Source organism: Schistocerca cancellata, chromosome 11 (genome assembly GCF_023864275.1).
Source record: "Schistocerca cancellata isolate TAMUIC-IGC-003103 chromosome 11, iqSchCanc2.1, whole genome shotgun sequence".
In the NCBI taxonomy this organism is placed as follows: Eukaryota; Metazoa; Arthropoda; class Insecta; order Orthoptera; family Acrididae; genus Schistocerca; species Schistocerca cancellata.
In genome coordinates this window covers 175,015,121-175,039,329 of record NC_064636.1, presented here as the reverse complement: position 1 = coordinate 175,039,329, position 24,209 = coordinate 175,015,121, and the positions used below count along the sequence as shown (strand labels likewise).

General features: G+C 42.9%; 1 non-coding gene across 1 annotated transcript; it reads right to left on the bottom strand.

The window, feature by feature from the left end:
• Positions 1-8,159: 8,159 nt before the first annotated feature.
• On the bottom strand, positions 8,160-8,234 carry Trnas-cga (transfer RNA serine (anticodon CGA)). The gene has a single exon. It is a non-coding gene; the product is annotated as a tRNA-Ser (tRNA).
• Between the last annotated feature and the right edge of the window lie 15,975 nt (positions 8,235-24,209).

Below are 24,209 nucleotides of genomic sequence, written 5' to 3'. Positions count from 1 at the left end.
TGAAGGAGTGAGCAAGGCTGAAATTGATGTGGTGCCAGGTGCATCAGCCGGGAACTGCTTGATAAATGTGATTATGTACTGCTGAATGACACATTTCATTCAGCGGAATATGTAGATAATCTCTGAGGTCCCCTTTTGCTCAACGACGACGAGTAATATAGCACAAGTGTTCATAAGCATCAAATGGAGGCTCCAGTATTATTTTAAAAATATACTAAAGAGATAGATACTCAAGGGCAGATCAGTGTTCAGACTGGAAACAATGTGGAACATTATTGCCTGTGTACGCATAGTATTCAAAGCAGTGTCAGTGGTAGGCGAAACATGATGAGTCAAAATAACATGATAGTGTATGAATTACAGATACCCACTCAGGGAACACTCTGTAAGGGTCCAAGAGCGAATGTTGTGTGTCATAGGTGTTTGTGTTGTGTGTGAGTGGAGCCACTACAACCATAAGTGAGGTACTGTAGTTTTCAGTGTGCAAGTGGGGCACTCATGTTTTTGTGTGACAGCAAGATGAATGATGGTAGAAAGGACCATAGTACAAAGACAAATCATAAGTAAGTGGTGAGACCAGACCAGAGTCTCTGTGATGGCTAACCATACCGTGTTAGGACGATGCCCCTGGAGGAACCTGAAGGCCAAGCAACATCCTCCCTCTCATTTGCATGGGGTGGATGTTGAAAGACACTAACTGCCTATCTAGCGAGTCTCATTGGTTCCTTTCGCACATAAATTGTTGAGCAGTTAATGATATGGAATAAACAGGAGGGCTGTACATCGAACAAGGCATATCACATTTCTCATACTATATAATCGTTTAATGGTCTTACATCATTATGTTAAATGTAAGTTGTTGTAAAGAAAGACAGTATAAGAGAGAGCAGTACTATTACTTTCAGGCTATGATGCACATTGGAAGCAGTTCTAAACTTTCTGGAATCACCTTTGTCCAATTGAAACATACCATATGAATATCTTAAACGAATGATCAAGGTTCCAGATAGTTCTCTTATGGAGTGGTAAGTCCATAATTAGCAAAGCATACATCTAATTTGTGAAACACGTGAATGGAGTGGTGATATTCCCATTGCTAAGATATATGAGACAAGATGATGTGGATAAATCATAGGTAGGCTTATTGGGGGCCTAGATGAAGTACTTAGCTATATTCCTATCAGTGATAAAACACTTACTGTTTGACAACTGATATGCTGAATCATTCCTCTAGAAAATAACATTGGCTCCTTGCTTAACTAACCAATTGAGAGTCGGCACATACCGTGCAATAAGTCTTTGGATAATAGTTAAAGCAGACACTGCAACAAAGCAGCAGCGATAACTCATAGTATTGGCTGGAGTAGTAAAATAGAACTGGAACTATCGTACTATGAGAGTCACATGGTCAAGATGTGCTCAGACTAGTCCCTTCTTGACGGAAGAAGAAGAACAGAACAGATTGAGGGACATGATAGTAGGGACAGGAGTAACAGGGAAGGGTTAAGAAACTAACTGCAGTGATATGTGACTACAGAATTTCTCCAGCAGTACAGGGTGACTGTTCGTCGCACATTAGCAATAGTGTAAGAAACCATGTCATTGAGAGGTTGTCCCTATTCGTCCTTGTTTACTGAGAATGAGAATCAGTGATTCTACATGCATTTTTAGCAGATAGCCAGGTTAAAAAAAAGGCTAGCATAATCTTCATTATCACATGCAAGCACCATAGGATTGTATAACAGCAAAATGGTACAACCATGGATCCATGCATACCTTTATTCATATCTGTGGGGTTGTATCAAAATTATGTCCACTTGGATATTAACCATTTCTAATACAGGTAACTCCCATCAGGTCTTGTGGGAACAACTCGTTTTAATTATGCGTACACATTTGAATACTAGTAGATGCAGTAAAAGCGCAACTAAAATTAAGAAATAGTACTGTATTACTTGGCCAGAGTACACGCAGTGTAGTTCATGATACCAAAAGTGGATGGAAAGATAACATGCGTCACTGCAGTGCACGTAATAAGTAAGTTTTCCCAGAAGGATATGAAATCACAGTCACTGGCTTACCCACAAAAGGAAGAAATAAAATCATTGTTGTATAAGAACGATGCACACTGACGATCAGAGTATTTCAAATGAAATACTGTGTTAAAGCTTAAAGAAAGGTAATTTACCACATATTAGCACAACAAACGATCTCACTGTTTTTGGCAAGTCTCAGAGCACAGTGACTATCATGACATCATTTCTATCACACATGAAATACAGTAAACAAAATACAGAAAAAAGTAACGCAAAGCATAAAAAGAGGTACTCATGGAAATATTTAAAGTTAAATGCAAATGAACATTTATGAATGGCATGCTTTCACAGTAACTGTTGCAGTGACAAGAACAGTTAACGCATCACTGTGTAATTACAACAATCAATGCATCTAACCTTCTTTGCAAAACAGTAAGTATTTCTTATTCATCAATACGACAGTGAAGGTGCTACTGTTGTTTGAAAATTGTTTGTCTCTTAACTTCATATAGAACTGGACATAATTAAACATTACCTTTCACAAACCATTGCTGGGAAACTACGTTTGACACCCCCTGTGTCTTAGTGCATTTCAAGTATCATTGTCTGGTAATGAAGTTAAATTATTTGTTGATACAGAAGCACTATATAATTCATCTTATCTATGCTTTCGTTCTCCTGACCTACTATTGATACCCTGTATTTATGTCATGCTGGATCTGTGTTCTCAACACGTAGCAGTGTCTTCTGACTATGGACTTACCTGTGATGTTCAGAATTTCACGTCTGAAGTCTATTGTAAAGTAGGTGGAGAATCGAGGAAAGTGTAGTTTTTAAAGGCGTAATACATTCTCTATAATGGCATGTGACAAAATTCGTAACCATAAATCGCTTGTTTCACCAGATCAGTCCACATGAGGTACGATACATTCCACCACAAATTACGATGACCAGGATTTAGCCGGCTGAAGTGGCCGAGCGGTTCTAGGCGCTGCAGTCTGGAACCACGCGACCGCTACGGTCGCAGGTTCGAATCCTGCCTCGGGCATGGATGTGTGTGACGTCCTTAGGCTAGTTAGGCTTAAGTAGTTCTAAGTTCTAGGGGACTGATGACCTCAGAAGTTAAGTCCCATAGTGCTCAGAGCCATTTGAACCATTTTATGCCTTACATACAAAGAATATAGATCATCTGACGTGCAAAGGTGCTGCCAAACAGTAACGTATGCTACACTATATGCATGCGTTTGCCTGACTACTAGTAAAATTTTGCAGTGTGAGTTATTCTTTATTTACAAAAGGCTAACACAACCTTCAAAAATGGTTCAAATGGCTTTGAGCACTATGGGACTTAACATCTGTGGTGATCAGTCCCCTAGAACTTAGAACTACTTAAACCTAACTAACCTAAGGACATCACACACATCCATGCCCGAGGCAGGATTCGAACCTGCGACCGTAGCGGTCACGCGGTTCCAGACTGAAACGCCTAGAACTGCACGGCCACCCCAGCTGGCGCACACAACCTCCAGATAATACTGTTTTATACATTATAACTTCCCACCAGTGTGTACTACGAGACTCTTGTGTAATTTAAAATAGCTGTGGTTTCCAGATTTTAAGGGAGTGTGTCAAGTACATGATCTATGTAGGTTACTCATTGCATAAATTAGTCTTTAGTGTGAATTCCAAACACTTGGTATACAGGGTGGTCCATTGATCGTGACTGGGCCAAATATCTCACTAAATAAGCGTCAAACGAAAAAACTACAAAGAACGAAACTTGTCTAGCTTGAAGGGGCAAACCAGATGGTGCTATGATAGGACCGCTAGATGGCACTGCCATAGGTGAAATGGATACCAACTGCGTTTTTTATAATAGGGACTCCCATTTTTATTACATATTTGTGTAGTACGTAAAGAAATATGAATGTTTTAGTTGGACCACTTTTTTCGCTTTGTGATAGATGGCGCTCTAATAGTCACAAACATGTGGCTCGCAATTTTAGACGAACAATTGGTAACAAGTAGGATTTTTAAATTAAAATACAGAACGTAGGTACGTTTGAACATTTTATTTCGGTTGTTGCAATGTGATACATGTACTTTTGTGTACTTATCATTTCTGAGAACGCATGCTGTTACAGCGCGATTATTTGTAAATACCACATTAATAAATGCTCAAAATGATGCCCGTCAACCTCAGTGCATTTGGCAATACGTGTAACGACATTCCTCTCAACAGCGAGGTGTTCGCCTTCCGTAATGTTCGCACATGCACTGACAATGCGCTGACGTATGTTGTCAGGCGTTGTCGGTGGATCACGATAGCAAATATCCTTCAACTTTCCCCACAGAAAGAAATCCGGGGACGTCAGGTCCGGTGAACGTGCGGACTTTGGTATGGTTTCGACGACCAATCCACCTGCCATGAAATATGCTATTCAATACCGCTTCAACCGCACGCGAGCTATGAGCCGGTCATCCATCATGTTGGAAGTACATTGCCATTCTGTCATGCAGTGAAACATTTTGTAGTAACATCGGTAGAACATTACGTAAGAAATCAGCATACATTGCACCATTTAGATTGCCATCGATAAAATGGGGGCCAATTATCCTTCTTCCCATAATGCTGCACCATACATTAACCCGCCAAGGTCGCTGATGTTCCACTTGGCGCAGACATCGTGGATTTTCCGGTGCCCAATAGTGTATATTATGCCGGTTTACGTTTCCACTGTTGGTGCATGACGATTCGTCGCTAAATAGAACTCGTGAAAAAATCTGTCATCATCCCGTAATTTCTGTTGTGCCCAGTGACAGAACTGTATACGACGTTCAGAGTCGTCGCCATGCAATTCCTGGTGCATAGAAATATGGTACGGGTGCAATCGATGGTGATGTAGCATTCTCAACACCGACGTTTTTGAGATTCCCGATTCTCGCGCAATTTGTCTGCTACTGATGTGCGGATTAGCCGTGACAACAGCTAAAACACCTACGTGGGCATCGTCATTTGTTGCAGGTCGTGGTTGTCGTTTCATATACGGCTGAACACTTCCTGTTTCTTTAAAAAACGTGACTATCCGGCGAACGGTCCGGACACTTGGATGATGGCGTCCAGGATACCGAGCAGCATACATAGCACACGCCCGTTTGGCATTTTGATCATAACAGCTGTACATCAATAAGATGTCGACCTTTTCCGCAATTGGTAAACGATCCATTTTAACACGGGTAATGTATCACGAAGCAAATACCGTCCGCACTGGCAGAATGTTATGTGATACCACGTACTTATACGTTTGTGACTATTGCAGCACCATCTGCCACAAAGCGAAATAAGTGGTCCAACTAAAACATTCATATTTCCTTACGTACTACACGAATATGTAATAAAAAATGGGAGTTCCTATTTTTAAAAAACGCTGTTGATATCTGTTTGACCTATGGCAGCGCCAACTAGCGGGCCAACCATAGCGCCATCTGCTTTCCGCCATCAAGCTGGACGAGTTTCGTTCTTTGTAGTGTTTTCGTTTGACGTTTATTTCGTGAGATATTTGGCCTGGTCACTATCAATGGACCACCCTGTCCCCTGATTGTTCGAAAATCGATTCTTAACTGTTATATAAATGAATGCACCTATCTCTTGTCTCTTCATGTATTTAATTAAGAACTTTACTTGCCTACTATGGACAAGAGAACTATGAATTCTAAAGTAAATTTTGATAGTGAAATGGAAATAGCATGACATCTGATAATAAGTGAAAATATGGTGTTTGTGTTTTTCGTACAAAACTCGGCAAAAGAAAAATATGTATTGCTGTAAAGAAACCATTCAATTAATAGCAGTTACTGGAAAGATACTTTGTTTTTAACGTTTCCAATTATCTATTTCACTTCAACGCTGCTTATGAGCTGGTTAAGTAAAACATTCTTCTACTTTAAAACTGTAATTCTCATCTTATGGCAATGTAGTACTGATTAAACCTCGCTTTCACTAGTGTAAATGCGTTCGTGAAAAGTCCACTTCACATGGTACAAAATCTTTAATGCACATAACGCAAAGCTAACAGTTATATCATGTATCACTGCAATGCGTTTCTCACTTAATGGAACTTCTAAAGCTTTACAGAGTAACATAGGAACCTCCTGATGATGATGAATAGCAGCCGCTCACATTCCCTTTTACTGGTACATTATAATTGTAAAACAACTGATCTCTCTAAACTCTTGTCTACTGTATATGCAATTACTTCCGGTCACACTTTAATCTTTTACGTTATCATTGCTCTCGTTACTTTGCTATTAATATACAGTGACTTAGAATAGAGGAAGGCACACTCCTACTTTAGAAAGCAATTCTTGCAGCTGCTTGCGTAAAAAAAAAAAAAAAAAAAAAAAAAAAACAACTGCAAAAGAGAGATGGCAAACTAGCCTAAACTGGAGACTGGTTCACAGTCTAGCACAATTCGTTTGCACTAGTCAGTCAAAATGACTGACTGAACGACAGAATTATTACTCACAACTGCGTCAGTAAAATACATTTCTAGAATGAGATTTTCACTCTGCAGCGGAGTGTGCGCTGATATGAAACTTCCTGGCAGATTAAAACTGTGTGCCCGACCGAGACTCGAACTCGGGACCTTCGCCTTTCGCGGGCAAGTGTTCTACCAACTGAGCTACCGAAGCACGACTCACGCCCGGTACTCACAGCTTTACTTCTGCCAGTACCTCGTCTCCTACCTTCCAAACTTTACAGAAGCTCTCCTGCGAACCTTGCAGAACTACCACTCCTGAAAGAAAGGATATTGCGGAGACATGGCTTAGCCACAGCCTAAGGAATGTTTCCAGAATGAGATTTCCACTCTGCAGCGAAGTGTGCGCTGATATGAAACTTCCTGGCAGATTAAAACTGTGTGCCCGACCGAGACTCGAACTCGGGACCTTTGCATTTCGCGGGCAAGTGCTCTACCAATTGAGCTACCGAAGCACGACTCACGCCCGGTACTCACAGCTTTACTTCTGCCAGTACCTCGTCTCCTACTTTCCAAACTTTACAGAAGCTCTTCTGCGAACCTTGCAGAACTAGCACTCCTGAAAGAAAGGATATTGCGGAGACATGGCTTAGCCACAGCCTGGGGGATGTTTCCAGAATGAGATTTTCACTCTGCAGCGGAGTGTGCGCTGATATGAAACTTCCTGGCAGCTTAAAACTATGTGCCCGACCGAGACTCGAACTCGGGACCTTTGCCTTTCGCGGGCAAGTGCTCTACAAACTGAGCTACCGAAGCACGACTCACGCCCGGTACTCACAGCTTTACTTCTGCCAGTACATCGTCTCCTACCTTCCAAACTTTACAGAAGCTCTCCTGCGAACCTTGCAGAACTAGCACTCCTGAATGAAAGGATATTGCGGAGACATGGCTTAGCCACAGCCTGGGGGATGTTTCCAGAATGAGATTTTCACTCTGCAGCGGAGTGTGCGCTGATATGAAACTTCCTGGTAGCTTAAAACTGTGTGCCCGACCGAGACTCGAACTCGGGACCTTTGCCTTTCGCGGGCATGTGCTCTACCAACTGAGCTACCGAAGCACGACTCACGCCCGGTACTCACAGCTTTACTTCTGCCAGTACCTCGTCTCCTACCTTCCAAACTTTACAGAAGCTCTCCTGCGAACCTTGCAGAACTAGCACTCCTGAAAGAAAGGATATTGCGGAGACATGGCTTAGCCACAGCCTGGGGGATGTTTACATAATGAGATTTTCACTCTGCAGCGGAGTGTGCGCTGATATGAAACTTCCTGGCAGTTCAAAACTGTGTGCCCGACCGAGACTCGAACTCGGGACCTTTGCCTTTCGCGGGCAAGTGCTCTACCAACTGAGCTACCGAAGCACGACTCACGCCAGGTACTCACAGCTTTACTTCTGCCAGTACCTCGTCTCCTACCTTCCAAACTTTACAGAAGCTCTCCTGCGAACCTTGCAGAACTAGCACTCCTGAAAGAAAGGATATTGCGGAGACATGGCTTAGCCACAGCCTGGGGGATGTTTCCAGAATGAGATTTTCACTCTGCAGCGGAGTGTGCGCTGATATGAAACTTCCTCGCAAATTAAAACTGTGTGCCCGACCGAGAATCGAACTCGGGACCTTTGCCTTTCGCGGGCAAGTGCTCTACCAACTGAGCTACCGAAGCACGACTCACGTCCGGTACTCACAGCTTTACTTCTGCCAGTACATCGTCTCCTACCTTCCAAACTTTACAGAAGCTCTCCTGCGAAACTTGCAGAACTAGCACTCCTGAAAGAAAGGATATTGTGGAGGCATGGCTTAGCCACAGCCTGGGGGATGTTTCCAGAATTAGATTTTCACTCTGCAGCGGAGTGTGCGCTGATATGAAACTTCCTGGCAGATTAAAACTGTGCGCCCGACCGAGATTCGAACTCGGGATCTTTGCCTTTCGCGGGCAAGTGCTCTACCAACTGAGCTACCGAAGCACGACTCACGCCCGGTACTCACAGCTTTACTTTTGCCAGTACCTCGTCTCCTACCTTCCAAACTTTACAGAAGCTCTCCTGCGAACCTTGCAGAACTACCACTCCTGAAAGAAAGGATATTGCGGAGACATGGCTTAGCCACAGCCTGGGGAATGTTTCCAGAATGAGATTTTCACTCTGCAGCGAAGTGTGCGCTGATATGAAACTTCCTGGCAGATTAAAACTGTGTGCCCGACCGAGACTCGAACTCGGGACCTTTGCCTTTCGCGGGCAAGTGCTCTACCAACTGAGCTACCGAAGCACGACTCACGCCCGGTACTCACAGCTTTACTTCTGCCAGTACCTCGTCTCCTACCTTCCAAACTTTACAGAAGCTCTCCTGCGAACCTTGCAGAACTAGCACTCCTGAAAGAAAGGATATTGCGGAGACATGGCTTAGCCACAGTCTGGGGAATGTTTCCAGAATGAGATTTTCACTCTGCAGCGGAGTGTGCGCTGATATGAAATTTCCTGGCAGAATAAAACTGTGTGCCCGACCGACACTCGAACTCGGGACCTTTGCCTTTCGCGGGCAAGTGCTCTACCAACTGAGCTACCGAAGCACGACTCACGCCCGGTACTCACAGCTTTACTTCTGCCAGTACCTCGTCTCCTACCTTCCAAGCTTTACAGAAGCTCTCCTGCGAACCTTGCAGAACTAGCACTCCTGAAAGAAAGGAAATTGCGGAGACATGGCTTAGCCACAGCCTGGGGAATGTTTCCAGAATGAGAATTTCACACTGCAGCGGAGTGTGCGCTGATATGAAACTTCCTGGCAGATTAAAACTGTGTGTCCGACGGAGACTCGAACTCGGGACCTTTGCCTTTCGCGGGCAAGTGCTCTACCAACTGAGCTACCGAAGCACGACTCACGCCCGGTACTCACAGCTTTACTTCTGCCAGTACATCGTCTCCTACCTTCCAAACTTTACAGAAGTTCTCCTGCGAACCTTGCAGAACTAGCACTCCTGAAGGAAAGGATATTGCGGAGACATGGCTTAGCCACAGCCTGGGGGATGTTTCCAGAATGAGATTTTCACTCTGCAGCGGAGTGTGCGCTGATATGAAACTTCCTGGCAGCTTAAAACTGTGTGCCCGACCGAGACTCGAACTCGGGACCTTTGCCTTTCGCGGGCAAGTGCTCTACCAACTGAGCTACCGAAGCACGACTCACGCCCGGTACTCACAGCTTTACTTCTGCCAGTACCTCGTCTCCTACCTTCCAAACTTTACAGAAGCTCTCCTGCGAACCTTGCAGAACTAGCACTCCTGAAAGAAAGGATATTGCGGAGACTTGGCTTAGCCACAGCCTGGGGGATGTTTCCAGAATGAGATTTTCACTCTGCAGCGGAGTGTGCGCTGATATGAAACTTCCTGGCAGATTAAAACTGTGTGCCCGACCGAGACTCGAACTCGGGACCTTTGCCTTTCGCGGGCACGTGCTCTACCAACTGAGCTACCGAAGCACGACTCACGCCCGGTAATCACAGCTTTACTTCTGCCAGTACCTCGTCTCCTACCTTCCAAACTTTACAGAAGCTCTCCTGCGAACCTTGCGGAACTAGCACTCCTGAAAAAAGGATATTGCGGAGACATGGCTTAGCCACAACCTGGGGGATGTTTACAGAATGAGATTTTCACTCTGCAGCGGAGTGTGCGCTGATATGAAACTTCCTGGCAGCTTAAAACTGTGTGCCCGACCGAGACTCGAACTCGGGACCTTTGCCTTTCGCGGGCAAGTGCTCTACCAACTGAGCTACCGAAGCACGACTCACGCCAGGTACTCACAGCTTTATTTCTGCCAGTACCTCTTCTCCTACCTTCCAAACTTTACAGAAGCTCTCCTGCGAACCTTGCAGAACTAGCACTCCTGAAAGAAAGGATATTGCGGAGACATGGCTTAGCCACAGCCTGGGGGATGTTTCCAGAAAGAGATTTTCACTCTGCAGCGGAGTGTGCGCTGATATGAAACTTCCTGGCAGATTAAAACTGTGTGCCCGACCGAGACTCGAACTCGGGACCTTTGCCTTTCGCGGGCAAGTGCTCTACCAATTGAGCTACCGAAGCACGACTCACGTCCGGTACTCACAGCTTTACTTCTGCCAGTACCTCGTCTCCTACCTTCCAAACTTTACAGAAGCTCTCCTGCGAACCTTGCAGAACTACCACTCCTGAAAGAAAGGATATTGCGGAGACATGGCTTAGCCACAGCCTGGGGGATGTTTCCAGAATGAGATTTTCACTCTGCAGCGGAGTGTGCGCTGATATGAAACTTCCTGGCAGCTTAAAACTGTGTGCCCGACCGAGACTCGAACTCGGGACCTTTGCCTTTCGCGGGCGAGTGCTCTACCAACTGAGCTACCGAAGCACGACTCACGCCAGGTACTCACATCTTTACTTCTGCCAGTACCTCGTCTCCTACCTTCCAAACTTTACAGAAGCTCTCCTGCGAACCTTGCAGAACTAGCACTCCTGAAAGAAAGGATATTGCGGAGACATGGCTTAGCCACAGCCTGGGGGATGTTTCCAGAATAAGATTTTCACTCTGCAGCGGAGTGTGCGCTGATATGAAACTTCCTGGCAGATTAAAACTGTGTGCCCGACCGAGACTCGAACTCGGGACCTTTGCCTTTCGCGGGCAAGTGCTCTACCAACTGAGCTACCGAAGCACGACTCACGCCCGGTACTCACAGCTTTACTTCTGCCAGTACCTCGTCTCCTACCTTCCAAACCTTACAGAAGCTCTCCTGCGAACCTTGCAGAACTAGCACTCCTGAAAGAAAGGATATTGCGGAGACATGGCTTAGCCACAGCCCGGGGGATGTTTCCAGAATAAGATTTTCACTCTGCAGCGGAGTGTGCGCTGATATGAAACTTCCTGGCAGATTAAAACTGTGTGTCCGACCGAGACTCGAACTCGGGACCTTTGCCTTTCGCGGGCAAGTGCTCTACCAACTGAGCTACCGAAGCATGACTCACGCCCGGTACTCACAGCTTTACTTCTGCCAGTACCTCGTCTCCTACCTTCCAAACTTTACAGAAACTCTCCTGCGAACCTTGCAGAACTAGCACTCCTGAAAGAAAGGATATTGCGGAGACATGGTTAGTCACAGCCTGGGGGATGTTTCCAGAATGAGTGCTAGTTCTGCAAGGTTCGCAGGAGAGCATCTGTAAAGTTTGGAAGGTAGGAGACGAGGTACTGGCAGAAGTAAAGCTGTGAGTACCGGGCGTGAGTCGTGCTTCGGTAGCTCAGTTGGTAGAGCACTTGCCCGCGAAAGGCAAAGGTCCCGAGTTTGAGTCTCGGTCGGGCACACAGTTTTAATCTGCCAGGAAGTTTCAAAATACATTTCTTCCCACAGTGAAATCACTCCTATACAGAATAAAATGTCACATGAAACTCGTTCAAACAAACAATACCTCAGTCCCATGACCTCAAGGCATACTGAGTATATGCTGACAGCAACTTGTCCTTTTTTTCCTGCATTTCTGCATAAATTATTTTGAGCTGGACTAAGTGACACTGCGGAGGGCGGCAGAGCTTTATCGTGATACAGTTGTAACCAGACAGAATGTACTACCACTGTATGGTCTGCATTAACAGAAGTTACTCGTATGATCGAAAAAGGGGTTTCGTATTGAGGCATGAACTTATTAGTCTTCCCTTTCTTAATCATGGGCTTACGAATCAAAAGTAGGTCCCCAGGTTTATACTGAGAAAGCAGAGCCACTTTGTTACCTCATTCATTTTGTTTTCTTGGTTGCTTATATTTATTTTGCTTTATCTCCTTCCGGATAGCCTTGAGGTGACAACTTCTGCCAGATCCACGACAGTCTGGAGCTTATCATGTTAAGATGTGGAGCTCGTAGGCCGTCCATATACTTCCTCGTAGGATGTATGCCTAGTTGATTCATGTATATGACTATTTTACGCAGAAGTTACATAGGCAACCTACCTGTCCCAGTCATTGAGTGGTTTATGTAGTAAGACAACAGCCGAACTGTTGTTTGACGAACACGGTTTTGGATGAAAAGGAGTGTTTCTGTTTTTTTGTATTGTAATAATTTGTACACTTGTAAAAACAGGGTGAATATGAAATTAGTCTTCCGTTCAGTCAAAATATTATCAGGATTTCCGAATGATAAAACTTAACTATTAAAAAAGGCACTTGTTGCTGTTCCTGTAGTCATATCTGCAACTTGCACTAGAATTACATATCTAAGAAAAAATCAGTGATAGATGGGATATATTTATTAGTTTGTGGGGTCTGTGGGAACGGCCTGACATTGTCTAAGGCAACATTCTGAAACGGGTTTGCAACGTCTGTAGCGTCTAGAAGTGTTTACAAGGCAAATTAAGTTCCTGGAGGGACTGACCTCTGACAACAAGGCAAGTAGTTTTGGATTTACTTCTGAACATTAGTCCGTCTATCTTCCCATCAATGCCGTGTGTCTATTCTGGCATTCATGGTTTTTGTCCATTATGACATGCCTGCAAAGTGCCATGATACTGAGCTATTATAAATGTTTGCAACTCTTTCTGCAATTATGACTCTGTTGCTCAGGGGGATTTATGTGTCATGGAATATGATCAACTGTGACAAAATGTGGAAGAGAATTGTACCAGTGACACTGTACATCTCTCAATGCTTCTATTAAAACATTGTCAGTCTGAATCATTTTGACCTTATGACTCAATGCATCAGTACTCAGGTGTGAACAGCTTTGTTTGTGGCATACATCATAATCCTTTTTTGCTAGTTTTAACGCCAAATGAATCAAATGACTACTGGGGTCCTTTAAACTGAGCCTCTACAAAAGAGCAGTATAATCAAAGACCACAGTGGATTTTCTTCTGTAGAAATAACATCTAAAATAGTTGACTCCGAATTTAAGTGCTAGCAATTATTCCTGACAAAGAACAGCACTTATAGCATATTCGAGGTGTCTGTTCAAAGGATGAAAGGCTTTTCAGAATCAGTACATAAATAATGTGAACCTGTCAAATCATATTTAAGTTTCCTCGTAGCCAATTCAATTCCTTCTGTCCGCTCAAGCACTGCAACTTACTTTAACAACTTAGTTAATCGTTTGGGTGTCATAGCACAATCCTTTACCAAATATGATAGTAATTAGTGAGGCCAAGAAACGTTGCATCTCCTTAACATTAGTGGGCCTGGAAGAGTCTCAACTGCTTTGGTTAGCTGTGGATCTGTCTTAACCTCATCTGAACTGATAATATGTCCCAGGTACTTAACCTTTGATTGTGCAGAAAAAACAACTTTAAATTCAAATGTGTATGTAGTAACCTTGGTAAAACGTACCTCAATCTCACCAAATGTTCCTCAGTACTGCTTGAAAATACGATATCATCCAAATACACTAAAGACGTTGTAGGCTTCAATCATCTTAGTAACAAGTCAGCGAATCTTTGGAAAGTGACAGGCGCATTTCTAAGGCTGAAAGGCATGTGCAAAAACTCGTACAACCTTCATGGAACCACAAATGCTGTTTTTAGGTATTCTGGTGCAATCGAAATTTGGTGGTAAATACAATATACATAAAAGGTAGTAAAATACCTACAGTTTCCCAGTGTGTCTAATGTTTCGCCGATATGGGGTAGAGGGAAGGTATCAGTGGTAGTTACCTTGTTTACTGCTTGTATGTTAATGCATAGGCAATAGGCTTTCTCTCTACTGATTGCCTTTTTGGGTACCACAACGATAGGAACCTAGCAAGAGTTCGCAGAGGATTGATCTATCCCTGCAGCCAGCAGTTGTTGTGTAACATCCTGAACAACAGAATGTAGATAAAATAGGAATCTGTCCGGTTCCCACCTGTCCCGTTTCTAAGCAAGTGGCCTAGTGTCTTAAGTTTGAATTCCGTGTTGTACAACGTCAGTGACTGACATATACTGCTGTTCCTCGAACAACCAAGCATATTACTTTAATACCGAGTACGAAAAAGTTCTCTGACACTGGCAAATGTGCTGACTTCCCATAGGCCTGATTTTCAAGTAAGGTCGCTACCATGCAAATTCTCCTTCTGTCAGCTGCTTCTTGCTCTTACACTTTAACTTATTTTCTCACTGAAATTATTCCTCTACAACTTCCTGAGCACTAGCAAGTATTGTTCCACGTGTAATGTCTATATCACCTTACCGAAAATCATCAATAAATACTGGAGCACAAAACTTCTTTACCAGTCTCTCTATTTTATTTACACTACTTCTCACATGAATCTATGACCTGTATAGAACGTTGTTTAGACTGAGTGTACCAACGAGAAAGTCCAATCTAGGCAGTATTTGGATCGTGAAGCCTGTCCTGTGCCAGGCGCTGATTGTTACCCGTTGTGTAAATTCCAAATGCCCATGTATGTAGTTCTGTTGGAGGTTGTGGAAGAGGCCTCATTCCACAAATTCCTAGCGATTGAGGGTCGCGAGTTCCACAGAAATAGCTGCCTCATTGAATCGAATAATATGCGTCCCATAATCTACCACCACTCAGTGCCAGTGTAAGAAATCCTTCTCTAGAATGACACTGAAATCCTTTCTGCTTCTTCTCCCAAGTTGCATATCAAAACCATAGTTCTTACCATGCATCTGCAGGTTTACAGAACATATTCCTGTGGGCAGTATTACTTCTACTCTTAATCCACTAATGTTACAGCGCAACGATGTAAGTGCACTCTTATTATTAAGAGAAACAAATAATGCTTTAATTTGAGTCTCTGTGTCTACTGACACTTTGGCAGCTCTTCCTCTGATATTGGCCTTTAAAACTGTTTGCCACCTCATTTACACTTTTGTCTTGGGCTGGATACATTGCCCACATTGCGTGGAGGATGGGTGGTGAGGCCTGATCCCTGACCATTTCCCCAACGTGTACTCACACTTTTTTCTATTATCACGTGGAGAATTCAGCTATAGAAGATTCAGTCTCTGATCTTTTGGGCAGGCAGTACTTTCATACCAGTGTTTGGATTTCGTACCATTTACAAAAACGATGCACACCTTTTTGCTTTGCGACAGAGTAGAGACGAACCTTGCAACCACCTTGCAAAAAAGTGTCAGTCTTACTGCCTCATGTAGTGAAGTAGGTGAGGCCAGCTTTGTTTCTCTATATATCTGCAGATTTATTCCACATATGAAGACGTCAATTGTTCTGGCTCTATCTACCTCAATTAACACGTCATTACATGTGGCACCCCACCCTATCACATATGTGCCACCTGACACAGCTTATATCTGTTCAGCAAACACTTCAAAATCTTCATTCATCTTGTGCCTTGAAGTGGATAAATGGTCTCTGTAGTTGCTGACTTCTCATTTGTTGGAGTAGTGCTCTGCTAAATCGTATGCCATGACTTCAGCGAAAGGTAATTAAAAATATTGCCAAGGGCTATCCTCAAAGTTCTGTAAGTAGTCCACTGGTTTGAGATCTTAGTATTGAACCCAGTTACATCTGTGACATCCTAGTAGGTGTGTCTGCAGATTCCATGGCAAGACTTAAGGCAAAGGCGAGCGATGTTCTTCCTCAGATGCAGCGTCGGTGCAAGAGCAACAAACTGACTAGTGCTGTTCATAGAACCACGTACATACTTCTGAAGGGAAGGCTTTCTCTTAGTAGGAATCTTTCCCTGAGGCTTGACGGAATACCTGAAAAATGCAGAACTGCTAGTAGATATTAGGCTTTCTTCTAGTCGAGAAAAGAAACTGTCTAGAACACTAAAAATCTGTTACTCAGAAAGCGGCCAAAATTATGCATAATATTGCCAGTGCTGGGACTGCTGACTATAAATTACCATTTCATGTGGTATGGTTATATCACAAAGTTAACTTCAACACCATTATGGACGTCACTACCAGCATCTTGACTCATCATCTTAGACTAGGGAGCAACGAAACAATACTGCGACAAATTCAGTGGAGCTCACTGTGCCTTCCGTACTACACCTATAGAGGGTTTATTCGTGATAATCAGGATATGTCTGACGTATATCGTGGTTTGTTGTAGGGCAGTGCTGTTTCGGTTAGGGTGTGAGCAATATGATCATGTGTATGAGATCACAGGTATGCATATTATTGATAAAACACTTTTATGAGCCTCGAAGTTAGATGAATAGCTGTCTGATTGGGATGTTAGGAGCACTACAAGGAGTGTGTAACACATATACTCAAGCATCAGGAACGTATTCAAATTGCACAACTAGGTATGGTGCACGAGGTAGAGGTCGAGGGCACGGTCCATATCCCAAAAATCTGCACCTTGTGGGTTGTAGTAACACACGAATCTGTGAATGTGGAGAGGAGGATTGTGGTGATCATGTCGTCCTCAGATGTCCCCTTTTTCAGGTAGAGAGAGATTGCAGATAATTAGACTGCAATCTGCAAACAATTGAAAGATACCAAAATTTTAAGTCTGAAATCAGTATGATAGGACATCAGATATCCAAAAGACAACTGCTTAACGTTCAGTCTACATGATCAAGTGGACGCTCTGAGTATCAAAATAATGTCAACAGTTCACAAAAAGCATTTTTCAGTTATAGATAATAATAGACACATACACATGCAATTAAGAGACGACCCACACGGGTATGCATTGACATGAGGATTGCTAAGTTATGCACATACCAATGTGGGTGATGTAGAATAGTGTAGCAACGACAGGTTCAGAAGTAGGTGTAGCTGTAGTTAGTTGGAAAACCTGAGGTTCTTAAGACAGAAGTTATTCACTTGGATCTTGAGTTAATTCCCCTTATTTTGTTTTTTTTAAATTAATTCTTATTTTTGAAATGTTCTGTTTCAATTCTACTTTAATATTACAAGTGGTTGCTGTTAACATGATTTACTACTACATATATAATATGAAACACTGTATGTCACCATTATTAACGAATATGTACGACCTGTTTAGAGCTTCCAGAAAACAGATCTAAAATTCGTAGGAATGAACTAAATTGAATTGAACTGAATTGCTTCAAATTTTATTGCATCTTATAAAGGAAAAACATATTCAACGTACTTACGTCTGTCATCTGACAACTTTAACCTCAGTATGTTTAGCAAAACTCCATTCGGCCAAGTCCAAAGATGCCACAGATCGTGAATATTCTATAAGAAAGTAGTAACACTTCCATTCTGCTTTCCCGAAAATGTAGGCGTAAAAGAGACTGCAGGGGAGCTGCTTGCCATGGTTGCTGCAGATGCTGTAGGGGTTCCTCAAAAACTTGCAGCTGTCAAAATGGCTATGAGCACTATGCGACTTAACTTCTGAGGTCATCACTCGCCTAGAACTTAGAACTAATTAAACCTAACTAACCTAAGGACATCACACACATCCATGCCCGAGGCAGGATTCGAACTTGCGACCGGAGCGGTCGCTCCGCTCCAGACTGTAGCACCTAGAACCGCACGGCCACTCCGGCCGGCTGCAGCTGTCCGACAGGCTCTGTGCTCAGTTTCATCTCTTCGCGCCAGTCCTTCACATTATTCCTTTTTAACACTAAATTCTGACAGGTAAGTATATTGATATGTTCAGCTGGCGTATGGAAAGGGTCCGTGTTGCCATTCCCAGCAGCTGCTACTTCGGTCGCTCTTGAACACGAATCCCTCCAGAAGGAAAAACAGTTACTTGAAAACCACGTAACTTTGACAAGAATGATGTCACAACATTCTAATGAAAATTAGGTCCTACCTACAACGAGTTACAACGAAGGCAGCTAGCTGAGAAGCGGCGACAAAGTGTAAGCATGGCTAGCGGGACTTACTTTGATTTCTCGGCAGGGACAGGTGCACCAGCGACGGCATCGACGTCAGTAACGGCACGTCGACAGCAGGGACGACGACCAGAACCCTCGAAAATGTGGCACCGACCCACGGTGGTCACTGGAACTCTCGCTGAATGAAGGAACAGCGACGGAGGTGGTGGCTCGGGCGGGACTGCCACCCACAACGATGTGGTGGCAGTGCGGCGTAGAGGGTGTGCCTCTGTGGCCTCTGTGGCCGGAACGTTGGGGAGTAGCGGTCCACGCGAGTGTTCACGGAGCGCGGCATATGTGGACACATCTGAATGACAAGAAAAGTTGGGAAAACGATTCACAGCGTAGTCTGGCCGATCTCATCACGTGTATAGGGCAGTGTAGTGTTACTATGCTGTTTTGTTACTATGCGCTAACGACCTGCAACAAACTCGATAACAGAGACGTGGCATCCATCGGCAAAACAAAATATCAGTATGTCGAAATGGACAGTGTATTCGAATCCTGCAGATGACTTCTGCGTACAGGAATTGGTGAGGACAAGGCAATTTTAGGATGTGGGCGTCTGGGAGTCCATGAAAACCGAGAGAATTTTTCAAAAATGACAAATGGATTGTGGTTCAAAACAACTGTCTGATTTTTATTTCTGAAATCAACGTCTAACGGATACAAGTGGCGCTTGGGAGGCGACAAACAGGGCCTATTGTTCAAGAGAGGGATGGACGATCCAGTCGGATGCTAGATGCCAAGAGCGAGTCAGGTTAGACCCCACATTACCATTTGAAGTTCTCTGATTTGTTGCTGGAGGGTTTTCTAAAAGAGTTCCCTTGGCAGCAACGCCTCACCTAAGCATCGCCTTGACACCATTCTCGCTGTCAGAATGGTATGAACGTGACCGAAGTGTAAGCTGGTGACCATATCCAGTGGTAAGTGGTACCAAACCAGCAATCCCTGCCTAAGCATGGCTCTGCAGTGAAATACAGTTTGGCTGTATAAAGAACGAAATTTTTAAAAAATTAAAATATTATCACACCCCATTGTGAAAGAGAGAACTAGTGTGAGCTCCAGGCGTCGGATTATTCCAGATGCCTCAGCCCTCGTGTGTGGTCTGGCAGTGTAATGCTGAAGAAGAAAGTGCTCCATGTGAGGATGCTCCATGTGGGGGCAAACTCTTGGAATTCGTACTTCCTGTTTCTTAGGGATCTTCCCGCATTGACATAGTTGTGTTGCATGCTGTCATGCTACACGCTACAATTAGGAACCCTCTAGTAGCAGAGGGTCGCAGCTTGTGTCAGAAGAGCTGGAAGGTTCACCAAGTGCTATGCATGACATATAAAATCTCAACCGATATTGAGGACAGAATAAAAAATTTGGAGGCACCACTTTTCAAGACGACTGCGAACTTTGCTGATCTTACGAAATTATAATTGGTAGTCCTATTTCTAATCGTGGGAACAAACTTACGAATTAAATATGGGGTTGGCTGAGGGCTCCCCCACAGCCACTGCCTCACATGGCCCATTTTGAACAAATATCCCTTAATGCCCAGCCACGTTCAAGGACAAGACAGTGGGCTACAAGGTGTATACCAACGATATAATTGCGATTTTTATGGTAATAATGATCAGGTAGATGAAATGTGTATGGCGGTTAATAGCCAAAATCCTTATATTAAATTTACTGTCGTATTATCATAGGAAGATAAGCCATCCTATTTGGATTTAAATGTCTCTCTGAATGAAAGAAAAATTCTGTTCAGTATTTATGATATGACCACCACAACATATAATTTGACACCAAGCTCTTCTGGACATCCCACGTACCTTAAACATGTTGCCTTTAGATCAATCCTCTATAGAGTGCAGGAAATTCCGTTGAGCAGTAAAGAGACAAGGAGAGAACTAGATACCATTAGATATATGGCCCACGTGAAAGATTATCCTTGGGAGATGGTTAACAAATAGAACTGAATATTGAAAGAGGGGGTACGAAAAAGGGATCAGAGGGTAGTGTCCTCCGTAAGTAGAATGTGGACGATAAGAAGAAGAGATATTGCCAAGTATATTAACGTCGACCAGTTTCAGATAAGGTGGGTCGGTGGCTGAGAGACTTAAATGTAATAACTGCGTATTTAATATCCAAGAAAAATCGGTAGTGGTTTATAGATCATGAAGAACGAGATGCACAGGCCAAATGAGTGAAGCTTCCATATCAGATGTAGGGAGCACGATGAAATGAAGAATCCTGTCAGTCGTTTACTTCCACTTAGTGCTTAATAAACAGAACTTACAGGTTGTTAGCGAAGATTCAGATATCTAGCACAAGTGCTCTATAGGCCGAACACTAACATCTTGGAAGAAATTGTAATCATGAAATGTAAAATCAAGCGTCCAGAGAGTGATGTTAACAAACTGCGTTAAGGTTTTATGGAATTCTTCGTATCTATACATAACATTTTTGAGCTAGTGTATCCCAGTAGACAAACCTTATTTTCTGTAAAAGGTAAAGAATCTCAGTGTTTTGCGTTTATATTTATATTGTTATATATTTTCCATTTACTTCCGCCACGACTTTTTTTTCTGGAGCTCACACTAAGGGACTCATATATGTTGATGTGTAATTACATGGACAAGAGAAAGCCACTGGCTTTTTAAGCTGTGTTAATGATGTACAGTTCGAGTGCTTTGCTCATCGCGAATTAAATAAGTGTAGTAGGTACTACAGTGGGTTTGAACTCGTTCACCTCAGGACGGTTGATTAGTTCTTATATTATGCATTTGTTGCTTACAGGCTTCCTTGCTGAAGGTTCTCGTTTCTTAATATGTTCTTATTCATGCATTGATTCCTAATATGTGGTTGTTAGTTGCATTTCAGTTGATATTGCCATTGTAGCAGTGATCTTAATATGTTGGTGGTTTTGAAAATTTCATCTAAGGCGTGGGTCCAAGAGGCATGAGCTTTCTGAAAGCTCATACTGGGTACAACTCAGTGACAATCTTATGTCTGTCTTGATACATTGTGGTATCTGACCTTATTAGTGCTGTTATGTGGTGGTATCAGATTCTATTATTGGCATTGTAGGAGGTATGTCCACTTACTTTTTATCACATCTGTTAGTGGTGCAATTGATTTACTGCTAGTGTTGCTATATATAATAATAGTGCATCTTTTGTTAATGGGCGGTTTTAGTGTGTTGGCGATGGTGCTTTTTCAGGACATCTTCGATATGATGATAGCAGCGTTACTAGGTTACAGCTTTCCCATGAGATGCTAGCCATTGTGCACTCGGCCTAGTACATTGACCATCACATGGCATTTTAATTGTGGTGTTCTGTATGTGCATGAAGACAGTATTGATAAGTCAGAATCTTTGCATAAAGGGGACATATCATGTATGAACTGACATCTGCACCTGCAGGCACTTTGTACTGACTCTTTTTATAATGACAGTGTGTGGAAGTCTGGTTATCTCACTGTGTGAGAGCACATATCACTGACAAGCCTAACCCATGAGCATGTAAGTTTGTATTGGTTTTATGTGTTGTTTGGCCGTGATTAGCTTATGTTATGATATCAGTGGGCGTGTTTACAATCTTTTATTTATGTATTTATGTAATATATAGACCTAGTTCTCTGAACGGTTTTCTGTGCAGTCACGAAATATATGAGATGTATTTTCTGCTTACAGGGCATGTACAAGAGAATCACTATATTTTCCATGTTGGATTAGTTCTGTGTATATTCTGTACGTATTGAGATAAACTTCTCAATATGTTATTACATTTTTTTTTTGTTTTAGCTAGAGTATCATAGTACACTGACTGAAAAAAATCGCGACACCAAGAAAGAGTTGTACGACATAAATGAAAGTTGGTAGGCTTGTTTCCTCATCTGAAAGATGATGTCTATTCACCTTTCGCGCCAGTCACATAAGAGTGGCGTTATTAGCGTCACTACGAAAATCCATATCAGATTTGTTTTAAGTACACGGTGTAATGGTCTTGATTGTAACTTACCTTTGAGGCTGGACGTCGTGAGCTGATTTTAGTCAAGAATGCTTTTAAGGCGACAAAAGCAACGTTACCAATACATCACTGAGTTTGAACAACGTCATGTGACAGCGCTATGAGAAGCTGGACGTTCCTTCTGTGATATTGCTGAAAGACTTGGCAGGGATTTTGCCACTGTACATGATTGGTGATATCGGTGGAAATGGGAATGTATGGTCGTAAGTAGACTGGGCTCCATATTCCCATGTGGCACTAATGAGAGAATAGACGATCATGTTTGGCGTATGGCTCTGGGCCATCATACTGCATCTGCAGTGGAAATACAAGCACCATTTAGCACCACACTGACACAACGAACAGTTACAAATCGGCTACTGCTGTGACAGCTTCGAGCCAGCTGCCCTGTAGCATGCGTTTCACTGACCCCAGATCACCACCATTTGCGACTTCAGCGGTGTCAGCGGTAGCTCATCGGAGAGCAGGGTGCAGGTCTCTTGTGTTTTCTGATGAGAGCTGCTTCTGTCTTGGTGCCAGTGATAGCTTTGTGTTGGTTAGAAGGTGGCCAGTTGAGGGCCTGCAACCAACCTGTCTGCTTGTTAGACACACAGGACCTACAGCTGGAGTTATGGCCAAGGGTTTGTTTTCATATGACACCAAGAGCGCTCTCATGGTTATCACACACCACATAACTGCAAATCTTTACGTCAGTCTGTTGAGTTGATTTGTTGTGCTGCCATTCATGTATAGCGTTTCAAGGAGTGTCTTCTAACAGGATAACGCTCGCTCACATAGCGCTGTTGCAATCCAATGTGCCCTACAGTGTATTGACATGTTGCCTTGGTGTGCAAAATCAGCAGATCTGTCTCCAGTCGATCACATATGGGACATTATTGGACGACAACTCCAGTGTCACGTACAATAGTAATAACCAACCCTGTATTGATCGACCAAGTGCAACAGGTATCAAACTCCATCCCAGGGACTGGCAACTGACACCAGTACAACACAATGTGTGCATGTTTGCTTGCTTGCATTCAACATTTAGGCGGTTATGGTGGTTATTAATGTACTAGCATTTCATATCCGCAATGGATTTTGTTGCACTTACATTAACCTGTGATCTAGCAATATTAATAAATATGCTACCTGGATATATTTATTCCTGAAATTTCAATAGCCTACATTAATTATTTTTAGATGTTATAATTTTTTCCATCAGCTTATGTTTGATCATTACATTTAGTAGTAATTTTTATTTAATTAAACATGAATAACATTTACATTTTATTGTTTTTGTTCCGGCAATGTAATACTGGCTGCTATCTCAAGTATTACAGTAAGTTCTAGCTATTTAAATAATGATGATCTGATTGTTACTTTTGGTGTCTTTCTTTGTTCACATACAATAATAAATTTTCGCTGTGACTTTGAGTTGAACTGAATAGATTTTTGTAATTTTTTTAATATAATTTCGTTACATTATGGTGCACAGTTATTTATTCACATATTTTTGCTTCAGTGTTTGTTAATACAACACTACTAGTGAGTAGTGCACTTTAGTAATAAGACAAATGTAAGTTGTATTCTCAGCAATGTCATGTTGAAACAATAAATACAATCATAAGTTCTCGGGTAAAAAAGATAAACGCAACCCCTAATTCACACACTTCTAATGCAACAACTAACTATGAATGTTAAATTTTGCCTCATAACTCCTCAATCCCCCCATGAACCATGGACCTTGCCATTGGTAGGGAGGCTTCCGTGCCTCAACAATAGAGATAGCCATACCGTAGGAGCAACCACAACGGAGGGGTATCTGCTGAGAGGCCAGACAAACGTCTGGTTCCTGAACAGGGGCATC